The sequence below is a fragment of the Schistocerca americana genome, chromosome 6 (genome assembly GCF_021461395.2).
Source record: "Schistocerca americana isolate TAMUIC-IGC-003095 chromosome 6, iqSchAmer2.1, whole genome shotgun sequence".
In the NCBI taxonomy this organism is placed as follows: Eukaryota; Metazoa; Arthropoda; class Insecta; order Orthoptera; family Acrididae; genus Schistocerca; species Schistocerca americana.
In genome coordinates, this window is record NC_060124.1 from 118,878,012 (window position 1) to 118,897,624 (window position 19,613).

A 19,613-nucleotide genomic window follows, 5' to 3' on the forward strand; every position below is an offset into this window, starting at 1 on the left:
TGCTTGTTTTTTTAATTAACCTTTGCTATTGTATTTGCTGTTTTACAGCAGGTTTCTAAATTTTTTATATTATTGCCGTTCCTAGCGCGTAAGGCCTTCAGCCGTGATTGTGGTCATTTGCCTTAAAATTTTAAGTTGGTATATGTATTTTAGCAGTAAGCCTTAAAACCTTATTTACTGCCATTCCTGGCGTCTGATGCCTTCTGCTGTGTTTGTGGTGACTTGCGTCTAATATATCAATATTTGTAATTTGTAAGTTGCAGCAAGTTTTAAACAGTTCTTAATTTATTGCCATTCCTGGCGTGTGAGGCCTTCTGCCCAGATTGCAGTGGCTTGTTTTTAAAACATTATCTCTTGTATCTGTATTTAATGGTGATTTGCTAAATTGTAGCTCACTGAAAGCACTATTATTTGCACAGTTGTTTATTCCATCATCAATAACGTGTGGTATTTTATTTATTGTTGAGTCTGGAATTACTAGTTTAAAATAAACTGTGTGTAACTGTAAAAGTCAACCAATAGTAACTGATTACGGCCCCGTCCACAATCGTAACCGAATCCTGCCTTCCCTTCAGGTCTCAGTACCATTATTTCCAGATCAATGTGTCTTAAAAACTTAAATTTTCTGGAGTTCTTCCAATACAACTAATGAACAAATAGACGAACATTTGGCTTTGTAAGTGTATTTCTTTTGATTCAGGCTCAAAAAGAATATAAGTATGACACTTCCACGTCCCTCACGCCAATGATTCGACCATCATTCCCAAAGTCCGAAAGATGGCGATAAACGGTACATGCACGTCCTCTGCGAATGCAACGTTGCAATCTACGCCTATAATGTTCCAGTAACATTAGACAACCCAATAGTCATCACTGCCTCACACCATTCCTCGTCTGTAGGAACGGCTTTTTCTTGTATTGAAAGTACTGTAGGTACGCTTGCATATGGATTAAATTTTAAGTAAAATGTCCCAAGGGCATGGGCATACTGGGGTATTAGTATTTTCGATTATTTTTACATCACGTAAACTTCCTGTTGTGCTCAGACACACAATGTATTTTGCCGTTTTATCATTCATACTGTACTGTATTCACCTTGACATGGAGATTTCATGTTTGGAATTAGAGTGTTGTACCTGGAGGATAGTGTACCTATGGCCATGACATGTTTCGTGGTCGGTATTTCAGTCTAATAACTAATTTTAGATTCATATGAAGGAATGTAGCTTACTCCTATTTTCTTTTTTTTGAGTCATGAGGGTGTGTTTTGTGCACTGATTGCAATACACGCTATGGGGAAAAAAAACAGCGGAACACGAAGGATTTCCGAACGGGACGGAAGTCGGGAGATGTGATGTAACATGTTCAGACCAACAAATGATTATAATTCCAGAAAAAAATGTCTGTTGTATTCCAGGGAAAAGGCATAACAAATTGGGCAAGCCAATAACGTGTTGGTGCATCTCTGGCATTTTCCGAGCAGTTATTCGGCCTAGCACCCATAGAGTTGTTGGATGTCCTCCTAAAGGATATCTTGCTAAACTCTGTCAAACTGGCTAGTTAGATCGACAAAATCTAGAGCTGGTTGATGGGACCTGCCCATAGTTCTCTAAACATTCTCGTCTGGGGAGAGATCCGGTTACCTTGACGGCACGAAGACAAACAATAAAAATTATCGTCGTGTGCGGACGGTCGTTATCCTGCTAAATGTAATCTCAGAATGGTTTGGTGATGAAGGGCAATGAAACGGGGCGTAGAGTATAACCGACTTACCATTGTGTTGTAAGGATGCCACAGATGGTAACCAAAGCGGTGCTGCTACAAACGAAACGGCACACTGGCTGGCGGACCGCATGGATGGCAACAGTCAGGTTGGTAACCAACCACTGTGAAGGGCATCTCATCTTCGGTCTGGAATCTCAATGATTGGAGTAGAATTATCTTCAGTGATGAGTTCCGCTTCGAACTGAGCCCCGATGATCAGCGACTTGTAGATTTTATAATATAAATTTGTGTTCACATTCACAGTAAACAGGCCTAAGCGTGCAAGTAATTTACTAAACTAGCGTTCCACTAAACTATTTGTTCCACTTACGGACCACAATGTCTCATACCAGGTAATTAATTTCAGTCTATGATGAGCGGCATAATTACTTATGTTGGTTCGATGTGAAGTTATGAATACTGATGTTTGAGAAATCGGCTTCTCTTCGGTCTCTATAGGGTGTCGTAGGAGGAGTGAGTTTCATACTGACACTACTGGCTCCACGGAATCGTCGCCTCAGCTCCACGCCGCCTTCCTGCCTTTGACCTTTCGGTAACGCTGGACGTGTCTGGAGACCAGGACTGGTGCCGCCTGCAGAAGTTGGCCCTGCGACCGCCCTTGCTTGTTGCCTGTCGGGCAATTTCCAACACGCCGCTAATTAGACTGCATGTTGTGCATATCCGATCCTGATCCTGCGCTGTTGGGTCAGCACACACTCGCCTTTCTGCACTTAAACAACGGCGTAAGGGAACTGTCATCCATTGAGAAGTAGCTGTACGTATCAGCAACTCAATATCTAAGGTTTTTCTTTTTTTAATTTCTTTAATCATTGTCTTGGAGCTGCAAGCTAGCAGCTGTCATGACGATAGCAGACATTTGCTTCTTCACTCGACAGATTTAGGACTAAAGCAAATGAAACAGAAGCCACATCAAAATAGAAAGATATGTAGCGAAACGGCTATCAAATATTAAAACGAAATATTGAAATAATTGTTTTCGTTTTTGCTATTACCTGTTTCAAACAAACGTTAATGTACTAAGTACTGTACACTGTAACGGGTCGAATTACTGACCGTCTGTGCAGATTGATATATGGTCGAAACTGGAAACGGAAAAGATGGTATTGGCTAAATTCAGTATGGAAAAAATAGCCGAGTTCAATGTGAAAAACCACAGGATAAATTTCAGCAAACCAAATTATAACTCTGGCGCACTGTTTTTTATTATTAACTAACGAACCTGGCAATGCTTTGCAGTTGCTAAATATGTATGGGACTTGCATATACGAGGGTTGGCAACTATTTATTCACAACCGACGCAAAAGTGTTACATGTTTTCACCTGTTACTGTCCTTCAAAGTAGTCACCAGCGTTGTGTAGAAACCGTTGGCAGCGATGTGGAAGGCGTAGTATACCGTTAGCAGAGCCTGTTCTGCTGATGGTGCGAATGGAGCGGTCTACTGCCTGCCAAATCTCTGGAACAGTTTTGAAGCATATGCCACCAAGTGGTTCCTTCATCTTCGGAATCAATTCAAAGTCACAAGGACTTAAGTCCGGGGGGTATAGTGGATGGTACAGTACTTCCCAGTCCCATCGACCGAACAGAGCAGCCACAGCTTGCGCTGTATGTACCCGTGCATTGTCGTGTAAAATGATGGGTAGGTTGCGCAGAAAGTGTCTCCGCTTCTTTCGCAAAGCTCGTCGTTTTTGGAGCATCAACCGTGATACGTCTAGATACTACTCTGACAGGTGACACGTACGTAAGCATCCTGTCTGATCACCTGCATCCATTCATGTCCAAAAATGTCCAAATGTGTGTGGAATCTTATGGGACTTAACTGCTAAGGTTATCAGTCCCTAAGCTTACACACCACTTAACCTAAATTATCCTAAGGACAAACACACACAGCCGTGCTCGAGGGAGGACTCGAACCCTCGCCGGGACCAGCCGTACAGTCCAAAAAACTTCCGCTGTCCACCAAACTTTCCAGACTTGAACATTATTAACCGTACCTGGGATGTCTTGCAAAGTGCTGTTCAGAAGAGATCTTCACCCCCTAGTACTTTTACGGACTTATGGACAGCCCTGCAGGATTCATGGTGCCGGCCTGTGTGGCCGAGCGGTTCTAGACGGTTCAGTCTGGAACCGCGCGACAGCTACGGTCGCAGGTTCGAATCCTGCCTCGGGCCCGGATGTGTGTGTTCCGTATTACCCTCCTGAAGCCACCGATTCCATATTCTGCTAACAGTCATTGAATCTCGATCAACGCGAGCAGCAATGTCGCGATACGATAAACCGCAATCGCGATAGGCTACAATCCCACTCTTATCAAAGTCGGAAACGTGATGGTACGCATTTGTCCTCCTTACACGAGGCATCACAACAACGTTACACCAGGCAACGCCGGTCAAATGCTGTTTGTGTATGAGAAATCGATTGGAAACTTTCCTCGTGTCAGCACGTCGTAGGTGTCGCCACCGGCACCAACCTTCTGTGAATGCTCTGAAAAGCTAATCATTTGCATATCATAGCATCTTCTTCCTGTCCGTTAAATTTCGCGTCTGTAACACGTCATCTTCGTGGTGTACCACTTTTAATGGCCAGTAGTGTAACAATACTTACGATTACTGACAGGTTCCACGGATGTGTAACCAGGGAGCCAAATACGTCTATCGAATAAGACTTGTACTTTTCGCGGCAATTGCATTTTACTGGTGAAAATGAGATACAGAACAGTCAACGAAGAGCAGTATCTCTGACAGTAGAACTTCCCTCACACAATGCTCGTTATTCGTATTGCCCTTCTACGCAGCGAGTCATTATTGCATGTAAGCAATAGTGCGTTTCGCCGCTTTCCGACCTCGCCTCCATAGCCTAGGTCGACAACTCAGATTTGCGAGCGTTCGTCTAGAACGAAGCCATTTTTAATCCCGGTGGGTGAAGTAATTCTCACTGCTCGTACTTCGCTGGCTAAGGGAGGACAAGTGGTGATGTAAAGTTCCTGTAAACCACACTGCGCCATGTCCGGTATTAAATCCCAAAACACTTTGTAGTGGAATGAGGCTACGTGACGCCCCGTCAGATGGATTCGGATATTAAGTTAGGCGAATTTCTTGTTTCTATTCGAAAGCGGTTGGTATGTGCCAGTACCACCCACATGATACAACACAAACATGATTCCACACTATATTCACATCCACTACATTCAATCATTACCTTTACTTAAGGTACAACACTTAATCACCTGCTGGTTATGGTGCTCACAGGAAGAAATCTGCTCCTCAGGGTCTTATAGCCAATAATGCCCTGTACTGTTTTCTCCCCGATATGACACTCAACGACAACGGCTGTCAGATTGCGGTCCCTCCAGTAACCTCCAACGCGAATACGCGGAAAGACTCAAGCGCGATTAGTCCAAAAACATTTCATACTGAAATTTTTGTTTCTGTGAGGGTCCTCAGCCTTTAAATACTGTTTAGAAGAAAATATGGTCTCTTGCAGACTGTAACGTAAACATTTTTTAGGTAGTGTGATTAGCTTATTTCGACTATAACTGATTTTCGGGCTCGAGTTTGATTTTATATATTGAAATAATTAGATTCTTTTACTGGAGAAAAGCAGACGTCAGTTCCATAATTACATTATGAATGAATCTTTATCAAAAACTTTACAACCACACGTCATGTATTGGTAACTATACTCTAAGCAATTATGTAATATGACGTCTTGTTTTTTATGATAACTGTAACATCAAGCACGTGCTTACAAGTGACTTACGGCCGAAATTAGCTGAGCAGACTATCTAAATAAATGTTTGTGTTACAACTTACTACGGACCAAGTTTTATTTTATAAACTTCGTCTTGGTTAGAGGGTGCTAGCGACAACCTTCGCATACATATTGATGCCTGGGTGTTTGGAATTGCTTAGCATTGGAAGTCTAGTTAATACTTCGAGTGGCAACAGTCCAGCACCTTTCAGATGACACCGAATCGTTGAGACACATCTACACACCTGAGGAACAAGGTGTATCTAAATGCAATATTTACACGCTGATGCATCTTGTTCCTTTCTAAAGTGCTATGCTCAGGCATTCTAGTATCATCAGTGTCTCACTGGTAGCAAATGGAATACAATATGAATTTATTGCTGCTTGACTTTCGTGAATTTCGGAATATTCCAGAAGAAGGATGGTCTTGTCGGAAAATAAGTGAGCAGTGAGACATGTTTTCGTATTAGGGCAATTCCATAAAGAACTTCGGAAGAAAATTGTGGGAATGAGGAATCTGAGCGAAGCTGTTGCAAGGAAAAGAGAAGAATGGGAATGAGTGGAGTCTTGGCATACGAAGGAAAGAAGAGTATTGTGTTAATTGTTAGGCTGAGTACGTGAGTGGGTAAAATTCGTAATAGGGTATGGGGAGATCGTTTAAATTTCTTTTGGACAGGATGTGGAAAAAGTGTAGTGTATTGTTGATATGGTGTGTTGGTCTAAGAGTGCCAGATTACAACGCTGGTAATCAGGGATGAAGCAATTAGGTGTCTGAAGCACGTTTTCGGAAAGTGCAGGAAAATTGAACATGTTCAGTATTGATGAAAGTGCTGTAAATTTATAATATAAACTAGGGAGCGTAGATGAAATGTAAAACGAGGTAGAGTGCTTCCGTTCGAGGATATAGGTGAAGAGATTGTATCATGGTGAAACTAAAATCCGGGCGACAAAAGAGAGAGTAGAGGAAATTAAGAAAAGTATAATGAGAGATACGATCCCTCTCTTGGGGCGGTTATCACATGAACTTCATAAGCCTGCAGTGATTTGGTAGTTGTCTAATGCGACAGAAAAAAGTTAAAAAGATTACAAATCGAAGTGTATGTTTCCCATCAAATCATCTTTGTTTAACCGCAGTTATAGGGTCCAATGTCCACAGTGGATAAAAATGGGCCACGACATTTACAGTGCTCCATTGCGGATTACAAATTTTGTACGGAGTTGTATACTGACGAGCCAAAGAAACTAGTTCACCTGCCTAATATCGTGTAGGACCCCCGCGAGTACGCAGAAGTGTCGCAGCACGACGTGGCATAGACTCGACTAATGTCTGAAGTAGTGCTGGCTTCAATTGACGCTATGAATCAAATGGTTCAAATGGCTCTGAGCACTATGGGACTTAACATCTCAGGTCATTAGTCCCCTAGAACTTAGAACTAATTAAACCTAATTAACCCAACCAACGGCCTCGTATCACTAGCAGTCGAGATGACAGGCATCTTATCCGCAGGGCTGTAATGGATCGTGCAGCTACGTCTCGATCCCTGAGTCTACGGATGGGGACAACAACCATCTGCACGAACAGTTCGACGACGTCTGCAGCAGCATGGACTATCAGCTCGGAGACCATGGCTACGGTTACCCCTGACGCTGCATTACAGACAGGAGAGCCTGCGATGGTGTACTCAACGAATAACCTGGGTGTACGAATGGCAAAACGGCATTTTTTCGGATGAATCCAGGTTCTGTTATAGCATCATGATGGTCCCATCCGTGTTTGGCGACATCACGGTGAACGTACATTGGAAGCGTGCATTCGTCATCGCCACACCAGGCGTGATGGTATGGTGTGCCACTGGTTACACTTGTTCGCACTGACGGCACTTTGAACAGTGGACGTTACATTTCAGATGTGTTACGACCCGTGGCTCTACCCTTCACTCGATCCCTGCGAAACCCTACATTTCAACAGGATAATGCACGACCGCATGTTGCAGGTCCTGTACGGGCCTTTCTTGTACAGAAAATGTTCGACTGCTGCCCTGGCCGGCACATTCTCCAGATCTCTCACCAATTGAAAACGTCTGGTCAATGGTGGCCGAGCAACTGGCTCGTCACAATATGCCAGTCACTACTGTTGATGAACTATGGTATCGTGTTGAAGCTGCATTGGCAGCTGTACCTGTACACGCCATCCAAGCTCTGTTTGACTCAATGCCCAGGCGTATCAAGGCCGGCATTACGGCCAGTGGTGGTTGTTCTGGGTACTGATTTCTCAGGATCTATGCACCCAAATTGCGTGAAAATGTAATCACATGTCAGTTCTAGTATAAAATATTTGTCCAATGAATACCCGTTTATCATCTGCATTTCTTCTTGGTGTAGCAATTTTAATGACCAGTAGTGTATATTATCGGGCAGCAAGTTGTTGGCCAGGATGCTCCACTCACCTCCGTTAAAAATTAAATTAAATGTCGCATGGCATTGTTGTCAGTCGCCTCCCGGAAAGAGTTTTCTTCCTCCGCGCACATCGGTCCCTTTCCTTGTGGATTAGTGAGAGCTGAGTCGTATGTGCATTTGTGGAGTGTGGGCAAAGTTAATAGATGCTTATACAGTGCAGATCTATATTGTTTTGTATGGTGATGAGGAGAGAAGGGAGACTGTGAAACCCAGTGCCTTCACATAGACCACTCCTCTCGAGGTGGGCCTCCGTGCTTAATGTTTCCCTCCGATGGACAGATCACCATCAACAGTGTCACAAGCCCCCACTTCGTGAAGGTCCGCCCCCAGTAGCTGAGTGGTCAGCGCAACAGACTGTCAAGCCTAAGGGCCCGGGTTCGGTTCCAGGCTGGGTCGGAGATTTTCTCCACTCAGGGACAGGGTGTTGTGTTGTCCTAACCATCACCATTTCATCCCCAACGGCGCGCAAGTGGCGTCAAATCGAAAGACCTACACCCGGCGAAGGGTCTACCCGACGGGAGGCCCTGGTCACACGACATTTAATTTATTTACTTCGTGAAGCACCTGTAGAGGCTTGGAATTTAATCCAGGACATCGGAGCAAAGTCTGGTGATCAGGAAGTTTACGCCACCATCTCTCCTTTTGCCGGCCAAACACTGGCTGTGAAAATTACATCCACCACGAGCATTCGAACCAGCGTACGTCCAAGCCGAGCGCCGCCTCATAGGCGTGCGTTAGCGTCCTCGACTGCGTTGGCGGGTTATCCCCATTATTGATCTTCTGCGGAGTTACATATCATGCAGGTGACGAAGATCCCACTTTCTCGAATCCAAGCTGTAATCTTCAGAAAAACTGTTTACATCTAAATCTTCACACCGAATTTTACTGTAAAATTCAAGGGTCACCTGTACTTGCTAGTAACATTCGTATTGCTATGTGTGTAACATGTGGTATGAAAATCCGTAGCTCGTGGTCATGCGGTAGCGTTCTCGCTTCCCACGCCCGGGTTCCCGGGTTCGATTCCCGGCGGGGTCAGGGATTTTCTCTGCCTCGTGATGACTGGGTGTTGTGTGATGTCCTTAGGTTAGTTAGGTTTAAGTAGTTCTAAGTTCTAGGGGACTGATGACCATAGATGTTAAGTCCCATAGTGCTCAGAGCCAATTGAACCATTTTTTTTTTTGGAATGAACTTCATTTCACAATTGTTCTGGGTATTGCAATTTTCGTTTAATAACACACGCAAGTGTTTAGATGCAACGAATTGTAGTGACCCGTCCTATTTACACAATTTACTGGTTTGGAACATGTGATACTGGTTTATTGCTCCGTAAGTGCAATAATTTTTATCACTGAATGTGAAGTGTACATTACTCTTAAATTATTGAAATTTACCCGCGGTTTTTTCCTTATAGCCGGCCGGAGTGCCGAGCGGTTCTAGGTGCTTCAGTCTGGAACCGCGCGACTGCTACTGTCGCAGGTTCGAATCCTGCCTCGGGCATGTATGTGTGTGATGTCCTTAGGTTAGTAAGGTTAAAGTAGTTCTACGTTCTAGGGGACTGATGACCTCAGATGTTAAGGGGCTCCGGAAAGGCTCAAAATCATGAAAAGTTCAATTTTTACTTTTTTGCGTTTTCTGAATCTGCAGACTATTACCTTTTAACAGATATATAATTTATTCAATTCCGAAGACTACAACTATTTTTAAATTTTTTTTGAAATGTGTTCTACATGGGCGTGACCCACTGTGGCGCTGTTAAACTGCTGTCAAATGGTGTTATTATTAACGTCCGTGTTCATCAGGTACATTTTAGTGATGTGAGATAAAGTATGTGTTGTGGCTAACCTGTGATGGTTCAATATACATCGCTGGTGTGATTGTCGATTGTTTCATGTTTATTGACTCTGTCGTTATCTCGAAAATATTCGTAATTAATTCTGTTTCTTGAGTCTCTGTTTTGTTGAAGAATAATAATGAGTAAAAGTAAAGTTATTAGAAATCCTCTGAAGGCTTTTAAGAAAAGGAGAAATGTTGGAAAGCCAAAGGTATGTGTTATTACTGTAAACAATAAAGACGATAACCAAGTGAGTGAACCTAACCTCTCAAGTGCACCTGCCCATAGCAGTCAAAGTGGGAAAGAAAATACTTCACAGAAGAAGCTTGGTTCAATGAGTGAAAACTATGAATGTTTTATGGGCGAATCGGATGTGAATGAAATATTTGATATGTCGGTTCTCAAAGGAATTTTTTCAAACTGTGTAAGATGTATTCATTCTAGTGAAGTTGGTCTGGAACTCTCCATAATAAAGCACGTAGGACTTGCTAGTGAAATACAACTGAAATGTGATAAGTGTTCATACATGACCACCTTTTGGAACAGTGTTGCAGTAACTGCAACTGAAGAAAATGGTAGCAAAATCTACGAACACAACAACGAGCGATGCTTGCTTTAGACAAGGAACGCCTTCGGGCTGCAGACAGGGCTGTAAAGAGTCTAGAAATACAAGCACGAGTAAACAGGAGGAGGAACAAGAGGAAGCTGGAGGAGGAGTTTGCAGAGGATGAAGATAATCCATCCTATGGACCTGGAATGCACTAAAAAGTTAATCCAATCTTTGTCGCTCGATTCCCAAAACTTTTATTTTCTCATACTAATTACATGTTTTCTAAGGATCTTCCAAACATATTTGTTTCAAACTTTCAGTAAATGTTACACAGTACCTTCTGCATAATTTAGCACAGCCTTTTTCCAAAAAACTGTATATTTTTGAATATATAAATAAAAAATTGCAAAAAATGTTGTGAATTTTCATTACAATTGAAAAAAATCATCTTTAATAACTGAACTAAAATTTTGTAAAATCCCTGTGTTAAGTTGTAGCCCTTATTCCAATAAATAATCTGTAAAAAGTTCAACTTCCTACCTCAAATACTTTGTGAGGAAAGATGTAATTTATAAGCGCTATTTTAACATTGCAAGTATAGGGCGTTCCGGAGACCCTTAAGACCCATAGTGCTCAGAGCCATTTGAAACATTTTTTCCCTTATAATGAACAATAATATTCGAAAGGTGAAGTTGTATTGATGTTTTATTGATTTCATTTATTTGATTAATTGTTTGAGAACCAAACAGTTAATATAAGAGTTAAACAGTTCAAATATCCAGCTATATCATCACTCATTGATTTCGGTTCAGGCGATAACTGTCGAATTATTTACGTTACGATAACAAATAGGGCCTAATAATAGTAATGCTTCGTTCAATCAGTCAGTTATTGATGAGTCTGTTATTTATTGTTTAAGGGCCTACTTCAGTTTCAGCGCTGTGCGCTTGACCAAAATAATCAAGACTGGCCGTCACCCAGTTTTGTGAACTTTAGACACTATATGTACTCTTGCTGGTGTGACGAAAACGCATCACCATGCGGGAAATTCATTCTGCGATGAATTTTGCTAGGTTTAAACTTTCACTTCGGGGAAACGCAAGTGAAGAACTCTGTCTCTGATGGAAGCTGCTAGGCAGTCTCCCGCACACTGTTTGCGTATCTCTATCATGACGCCACCTAATGAACATAATGCACATCCTTATAAACATGTTTCCAAATTCATAGGCTACTGGCGCTAATTTTCGATTATTTATTATACATCTACGATCTGCATTTGGCTCAAACTAATATTTTTTTGATTAGTATGTTATAAATATAGAAACAGCATATTTCGCGTAAATCAAGAGGAATAAAGCCGGTACAGCGGCATAACAAGACCCATATGCTCTTCCTATAATGTAGCCCAGAAACTATATTTCAGCTGAATAATGGTCACCGACATGTTGCAACGAATGTTCATATACAACCATCCGAACATTGCGATTGCATCACTCCTTCATGCTAGACACCTACAAAACTTCAATCCGGCCTATCCTCTCGTATGACAATATCAGCTTAAGTTGTTCCTCCAAAATTCAATCAGTTCGTCTAAACTTCCATCCAAATCCTCGTACATAATGTACTGCTTCTTGTCTGCCATATGCGTCGTCCGTTGTCCCTCACTCCAGTCCTATATCAACATTCATCAACGCCCCCCCCCCCTCTTTCTCTCCTCACCCACAACGAACTACCTTGAAATTCTCACGGAAAACGTAACTGCCACCGCTCGTTTGTCCCCCCCCCATCAGATTACTATTCCTTGTGCTCTGACGTGCTTGTACCAGGACGTAACCGCAATCTTCGCTTACGCACTCTTCACATTCTATCCCAAAGAAACTTTAACCACGTTCCCCTACCTGGTCAAGAATTTCAACCACAGATCTCCCATCCATTACTGATTTAATAGAGTCCACCCGCCATTTCTGATTTAATAGAGTACTACTTTTCCCGGCTGCTTTGTCCCCCACTCTAATTTCCAACAGCTTGGTTCATAAAATCAGCGACTCCCATTTCTCTGCCTTCCTTCCTTCGTGACAGTCTCAGATCGTACATTACCAACAATGTTAACTCAAAAGAATCAAAACACAAGGGGGATTTTATCTTCTGAGAATAACTCTAAGAAAGTCAATGATGCTTTCACTTACAAACCGTATGCTATTTACCACATTTAATTTTTTTAATCACTGTTTTATATTTCTTTTTAAATATCACGCTGGAGTGCTACTGCTGAAAATCCGTCGGCGTGAGACGAAGGCATAGCGGGGATAAATAAAAATAATAGGAAAAATCATTTCCTTTTCGTTAGTTCACAACAGTCCTTCAGCTCAATAAGTTCGTTCAGCATTCCGCACTTTGATAACAGTGTACTTTAATATCACTGAAACTTATCCATGAACTTGTACAGAAATCCTTCTCCTATTGATTTTAACACCATCAACTCGAATTGGTGTCATTTTTTAGATGTCCTGTGTGTACTAATGCGGCCTGGTCCTAGACATATCATTGGAGTGGTAGATTAAGTTTTACTGTACTATACTTCTTTGAGTGTCACGACAAACTAGAGGAAGTTTCTCGGTCCAAATTCATGTTTTTATCGTGCAATTCTGGCAGTTTTCATGCCTTTTCTTGTTTTGAATGTCTTCTCAGTTTCGAAGCTCCTGCAAGCCTGCACCAAGGTGTTTCTTTTCTTTTTTTACAGATGGTAGTATATTGTACAAAGAGACTGCCGCCCTGGATCCTTGCTTGCTGTTACTTTGTAAGTCATGAAATCAGTGTTCTACCTTCTACCATTGCCAAAATACGCCTCCTAATCTTTTGTATAAATCCTTGAATGCCAAAGACAATCTCATGTTCTTCTAAACCTGAATAAAGAAATGCACTAAGGTTGATAGATGGTGAAGCAGAGACCTTAAATCTCATTGTAATAACTCTATTAATATTATCGATATACCAGTCCCGATAGCTGAGTGGCGCCGGCACGGTAGCTCAGCGTGCTCGGTCAGAGGGTTAGCCGCCCTCTGCAATAAAAAAACTGAGGGAATGGATCAACGAATAACTTAAACGGACGTCATAGGACGTCCGCCCCGAACACACGGAACAAACTATAACGAACAAAATTAGATGAACCAAAAAAAAAAAAAAATGTGGTCAGCGTGACGGATTGCCTTCCTACGGGCCTGGGTTCGATTTCCGGCTGCGTCGCGTTTTTCTCCGCTCAGGGACTGGGTGTTGTGTTGCCTTCATCATCATTTCATCCCCATCCGGCGCGCAGTTCTCCCAATGTGGCGTCGCATGGAATAAGACCTGCACCAAGACGGCCGGACATGCCCCGTAAGGGGCCTCCCGGCCAATGACGCCAAACGCTCATTTCCATTTTCCATCGATATACCAGTTTCAAAATTCTGAGAAATTTTTCCTTTGTAAAAAAAAAACAAGTCTTCCTCGTGGTGTTCTGTTCTTACTTTTCTCCATCGTAACAACTGTGCCGAGGACCAGATCCCCCAGCCTCAACTTCGTACATTAAAATAGCACATTCATATTCTGCACACTACGGCCGTATTACGAGCTCGTAACCTCAATTACTGTGCCTGGAATTTGTTTTTCCTGCTTCATTTCTCTCAAACGTATATACTTTTCATCTATAAATACGAAACAGGAGTGAAAAAGTAAATTTTTGCATGTTCCCTTTCCCCAGCCATATCTCGAGTTCTTTTTCACCTTCCTGTAGTCCATCAGAGCTAATCACGTGGAATCACTGTCAGCATCTCTAAAATATATCACTTTTGCAGTACTTTTCCGTCAGCATCTGACTCATTGTAAGTCAATCATTGAAATCACAAAGTTATCACTTTCTCAATCAGAAGCAGCAAAAATTTCTGTTCTACCATATTCAGATTTTAAGATGAAGATTAGGGTGCAAAGAGGAAGGGAATCTGCCGTGTTCTTTTCACGGAGTCATCACGCCATTCGCCTTCAGTGATGTAGCGAAACAATAGAACACATACATCTGGATGCGATGACGGGATTGTAATCGGTGTTCGCTCGACTACGAGTCATCAGATTTCAGTAATTTCCGTTTAATCAGATCGTAATATTGCAACACGTTCTCAGTGCCTCACTAAAGTTTTTTAGGATTCGACCGTAATTTAGACAAACTATCCAATCTCTGGAGGTCGGAAGTAAGAACGAAATGTTTCCTTTACCGTATTAAGAAGTCTGTATTACAGATTCTCCTCTGTTTTGACTTTCCTGCATATAATCATTTCCTTGCTGTAGTTTTCGTGAGTAATCGGTCAAACATTACTTACTTTCAAATATCATGGGTCTGCTTAATTTTTAATATCCGTTTCACTCTTTGAACCATTCCCAGTCTTCTTTCTACCAGCTCTCTGAGAAAACCAAGACTCACACATATCTCCAAAATTCTTTCTTAATATCGTATCATTACTGTTAGCTGTCACATTAAAGGTCAAAAACCTACATGTAACATTACCGTCCTAATTTTTTGCCGGGTCCTCCAAATAAAAACTTTACCTCACCATGCAATGATTTATTCCTTCCTGGAGAGCAGTACGGAAAACTGCAATCTCCATTGAGCTGCTTTTCAACTTTTTTCTGAAGAATCTTGCAAGTAGGAATACTAATATTCAATAGTGATTAGATAACATTGTGAATTCTCGTTTCCATTAACTGTCAATGTTCACATCATTATTCAGTGATCTCGAGAAACGTAAGTTGGCTGTGACGGATTGGGATGCCAGTTCACTGTATTCATTTCAGGAAGTATTATTCTAAATAAGCGCGTTACTATAATTAATAGACAAAGAAATCCGTACCTCTTCAGATGTCACCAAGATTCTATTCTCATCTACTTTACTTCGATGTACAAAATCTGTGCTATTATAGAACTAAATTTGGAATATCCTTCGGAATTCGATGCAGTTAGTTCAGATTCACAGAAGTATTGGAAATAATCCTGTCGTGTTCAGCAGATTATTACCACATACCACTAGCAGTTACCTGTACACTAAAGTATGCATCCGACTGTTCCAAGAACAGTAGCCTATTTTGCACAAGTTATAGAACTATCTAAAGTTACAGTTAAACAGTTAAAAATTATCTGTAATATTGTGGCCATAACACGCTTCCATCTATTTCTTCAACAGGTGATAAGCTGAGGATCTGTGTAAGAGCACTCCACACAGAAATTAATGTTCCTCTAGCCCGCCTTTCGATAGGAAGTGAGAACGATTGTATTAAAACCTCCATTAAAACATTGCTTTTTATCTGCTATAAAATGCTCAACCTATTGTGCTTACAGGTTGATGGTGAATTCGATCAGGACGAAGTGTGCATCATTTTCAGTCTCATAGTTACTTGTAAACAATTAACATCATAAAGTAGCTGTGTGAGAGAAGTTGTATCCCATGTCAAAAGTTGGATGAATAGCATTGTATGTAGGAATATTTAACCCAGAGTACTTCGTCACCTTGAGAGGTAAAAAGGACGGTCTCATTTTCCAAAATCGCTAGCGTAACAAAAAATTTCTTACTCTAACACACAGATACGAAATTTTCAAGTGATGGCAACCTAAAAATGGTATAACGTACCCGCTAACAATTATAGATACCAGTAGGGTATTGAGAAAAGTCTGGCAGTTCCTGCAAGGTATTAATCACATAAAGAGATAGTGTATTTGGTACGGAATGGAGTAAAAGAACTTTAAATGGCTTGCATTATATAATCTTGGAAATGCTTCAAAATTTTTTGTTCTTTTAAACAGCAGAAACATAGTTCACCTGAAATTTTGTGCAAAGTCTATAGACAGGGAAAGTTTTAGACCTAACAGAAGTGCTCTTAATTTCGTGGTATAAGATGGTGGCTGGGGAACACGAAATCCGGACGGTAAAACACAGCTACATTTTATTCTTCTACTCCTCTGACTGAAATATGATGTCGGATATGTTTTCTTCGTAAGTTCTTACTTCTACGTTCACACTTAGTTATTTTTGCTTATACAAAGCAACGGTACTACCAATTACGAGGCAGTCTTCGTATATGTTCCAGATGTATTCTGGATCGCGGAAGGTAACAACGTCAGTGAATTGCATCCAAACAAGCTAGCTGTCGTAATTGGAAAGTTCACTCAGCACAATTTATCATACATATTGTAATCCGTAAAAATATATCGTGGTATAAATGCGAAGATGTCAACTATATTTCAGTTTCTGCGAATATTATTTTAAATACTGATGTGTCAGTGAAACCCGCAGCAGTTCACTACTAAAAAGCTAGATGGCACCAGGTAACAACTGAAGATGCCTCTCGATAATGGAGGTCGATCTCGTTGCCTTGCGCCAAAATTTCTGGGTTCTTCACATACTTCCCCTCTGTTACCGATATGAGAAATCCAAAAATAATCTTTGGGTTCTTCACATACTTCATTTCTATTACCGATATGAGAATTCCAAAAATAAAATACCAAACATGAAGGAGATTAGATAAGCAGTGATACGAAGTTACTGAATTTTATTCATCAGTACCTACAGCAATTACGAGCAACAAAGAACTGACAGATAAGTGGTTTACGGTTTTGACACTGTAATTGTTAGCCCTCTAATAAGAATTCAGTCGTAAACTTGTTTCCCTATAAAAATACTTTACTAAACAAGGTAAGACTAGAAGAGATAATAAATCCCCTGCTTTTCAATTATGAACAACACACCAGGCGATTACGAGAAGCTCCACAGTATTACATGAAAATCTTACTGTGATAAAACCTTGCGTGACATACCTTACTTTCGTTGGAGCAAAAAGCCTGCCATTGGCTGCTATAGAACTTAGTTCATTTAACTTACTGATCTCAACCACTGTGCAGAATTATTTTGTAAATATAGCGAAAGCTATGAAATAATTTTCAATTTCAAAGAAATATGTTTATCATTTCCTTCTTCTACGTTATGAGATTGTAAGAAACGTTACCAAAGTACGAAATATGCACATGGGATGATTACCAACATTTCCTGGTTATTTTTCTACTTAGTAACGAACAACTCTAGGAAACTATGTGACATTGAAATATAGACGAAATAAAAACATCTTTGACTGAGAAACAGCGAGTGCTTCTTAGCTTAGTAAGGAGAAGCAGATACTGCAGAATTAATACATTAGTATTTGAAAAGTAAATATGACATTCTCATGTGCGTTCCCTTACATGCGTTCTCTTTCAGCACTGTACGGACACGCAGCCAAACGCTGTAGATGAAGAAGAAATTGTATTATGTTACTGACATGAATTGAAATGGACTTTTGTGATGTAAGTATTGTAGACACGATCCTCGGGTCAACCATATAACGTTATGTATATTTCAAAAACTCAGTATATTTGGCGGGAAATACTGAAATGTCAGGGGTGTAGCACTGAAAAAACCACAAGGAATCATTACACAGGCGCAAAAAATGCTATAAACGTATCAGTATCAGCATTGGAGTGACTCGTAAACTTGATGAAGGGGGTAACAAAGTGGGAAAAAAATAAATGACTTAGATAGACTTAGAGAGAGACAGAGTTAGACACAGAGATAGGAAAAAGGGTGACACTCTGATATGTGTAAATATGATTTCAAAATGTATCGTAGGGTAAATACTTTAATGAAAGCATCATTTAGATACTAGAAAGGTGTCGTGTACTGAAGAAGGGTAAGGAAGGGAAACTGGGAGCGGGGGGGGGGGGGGGGGGGGGGATCAGGTCAACGAATTTTTAATTGACAACTTTGTACAATCGGAACGGTGTAGCAAATAATATGCATAGCCACGTAGCCCATAAACTCACGTGCTGTGCTGACGGTTCGTGTGGGCAGACGGGTGCAGCGGAGGATGCCTTCCTAGCGACGCTCGAGTCGCACTGACGCCGGGCGCCACGACGCCGGCGAGTTTTGGCGCCTCTCTCCCCACCACGGCACCCCGCGCCGTAGGGGTGGCAGCGGCGTCGTCTTTGTGGGGATCTCTCGCTCGCCATTGGTTGGCGCAGTGCGCGCGCGCCGTGACGTAGTCCCACGCCGTTTTTGGCGGCGCTACGGGCAAGCTGCACGCTCGAAAGGGTCCTAATTAGACGATCTGCTGGGGCGACGTGATATTTGGTATTTTAAACTTTCTTACTAAGGCAACGTCTTGCCATGTCTTAGTAAAATGGTCTGTCTAGCAGTGAGATGCATGAAACTTCACCCACAAGAGCTCACAATCGCTTCATAGTGTCTAGTGTGACGAATGGCAGCTTGCTGTAAATGTGGGAAAATGTAAATGAAATAATTCTGATCAGAAACACGAACATAAAAACAAAGTTATTTTGTGGCCATAACTAGGTATTGCTTCCGACAAAATCACTCGATGTTTAAAGAATAGAAAAATATGCATTAGTCACAGGAGCACTAACAACCTGCGGTGATTACTGAGATCGTATACCATGGAAATTGGAGCACTTTCCGCAATCAATAATCTACAAAAAAAACTGTGAAGAATGTTCCGAATTTTATGTTGGACAAAAAGGAAGGAAAGTTAGCATGCAACTTAAAAAACACACCACAATAAGCGACAGTAGCCCATCTACCTTTGCTGCGCACTTAAAAGACATCAACCACAAAATACCTAATATTGATGAATCACTACATATATTACGTAAGTCACAGAAAGGTAAAATCATGGATATGATAGAAGGAATTGAAATTTACATCCATCCAAAACGTCGGTCAGGCAACAGCCTTGCCACAGTGGATACACCGGTTCCCGTGAGATCACCGAAGTTAAGCGCTGTTGGGCGTGGCCGGCACTTGGATGGGTGACCATCCAGCCGCCATGCGCTGTTGCCATTTTTCTGGGTGCACTCAGCCTCGTGATGCCAATTGAGGAGATACTAGACCGAATAGTAGCGGCTCTGATCAAAGAAAACCATCGTAACGACCGGGAGAGCGGTGTGCTGACCACACGCCCCTCCTATCCGCATTCTCAGTTCAGGATGATATGGCGGTCGGATGGTCCCGATGGGCCACTTGTGGCCTGAAGACGGAGTGCTATAAAACATCGGTCAGACGGAGTTTTAAATGAACAGAAAGATCTGAGGGATGGAAAATTCTTGGACATTTTACCAGTTCTACGACGAAGCGATACAGAACCATAGAAAGTATAACTATCGCCATACTTGTTAA

At 41.6% G+C, this 19,613-nt stretch overlaps 1 protein-coding gene and 1 pseudogene across 1 annotated transcript in view; one reads left to right on the forward strand and one right to left on the reverse strand.

The window, feature by feature from the left end:
• The window catches only part of LOC124619756 (thyrostimulin beta-5 subunit), a 131,906-nt gene extending 113,601 nt beyond the window's left edge, over window positions 1-18,305 (reverse strand). The window contains exon 1 of the mRNA XM_047146335.1: window positions 18,245-18,305. The gene's annotated coding sequence lies outside the window, so the exon portion shown is untranslated. The remainder of the gene's footprint in view (window positions 1-18,244) is intronic.
• Window positions 18,306-19,160: 855 nt separating this feature from the next.
• LOC124620583 lies at window positions 19,161-19,277 on the forward strand (annotated as a pseudogene).
• Window positions 19,278-19,613: the final 336 nt, after the last annotated feature.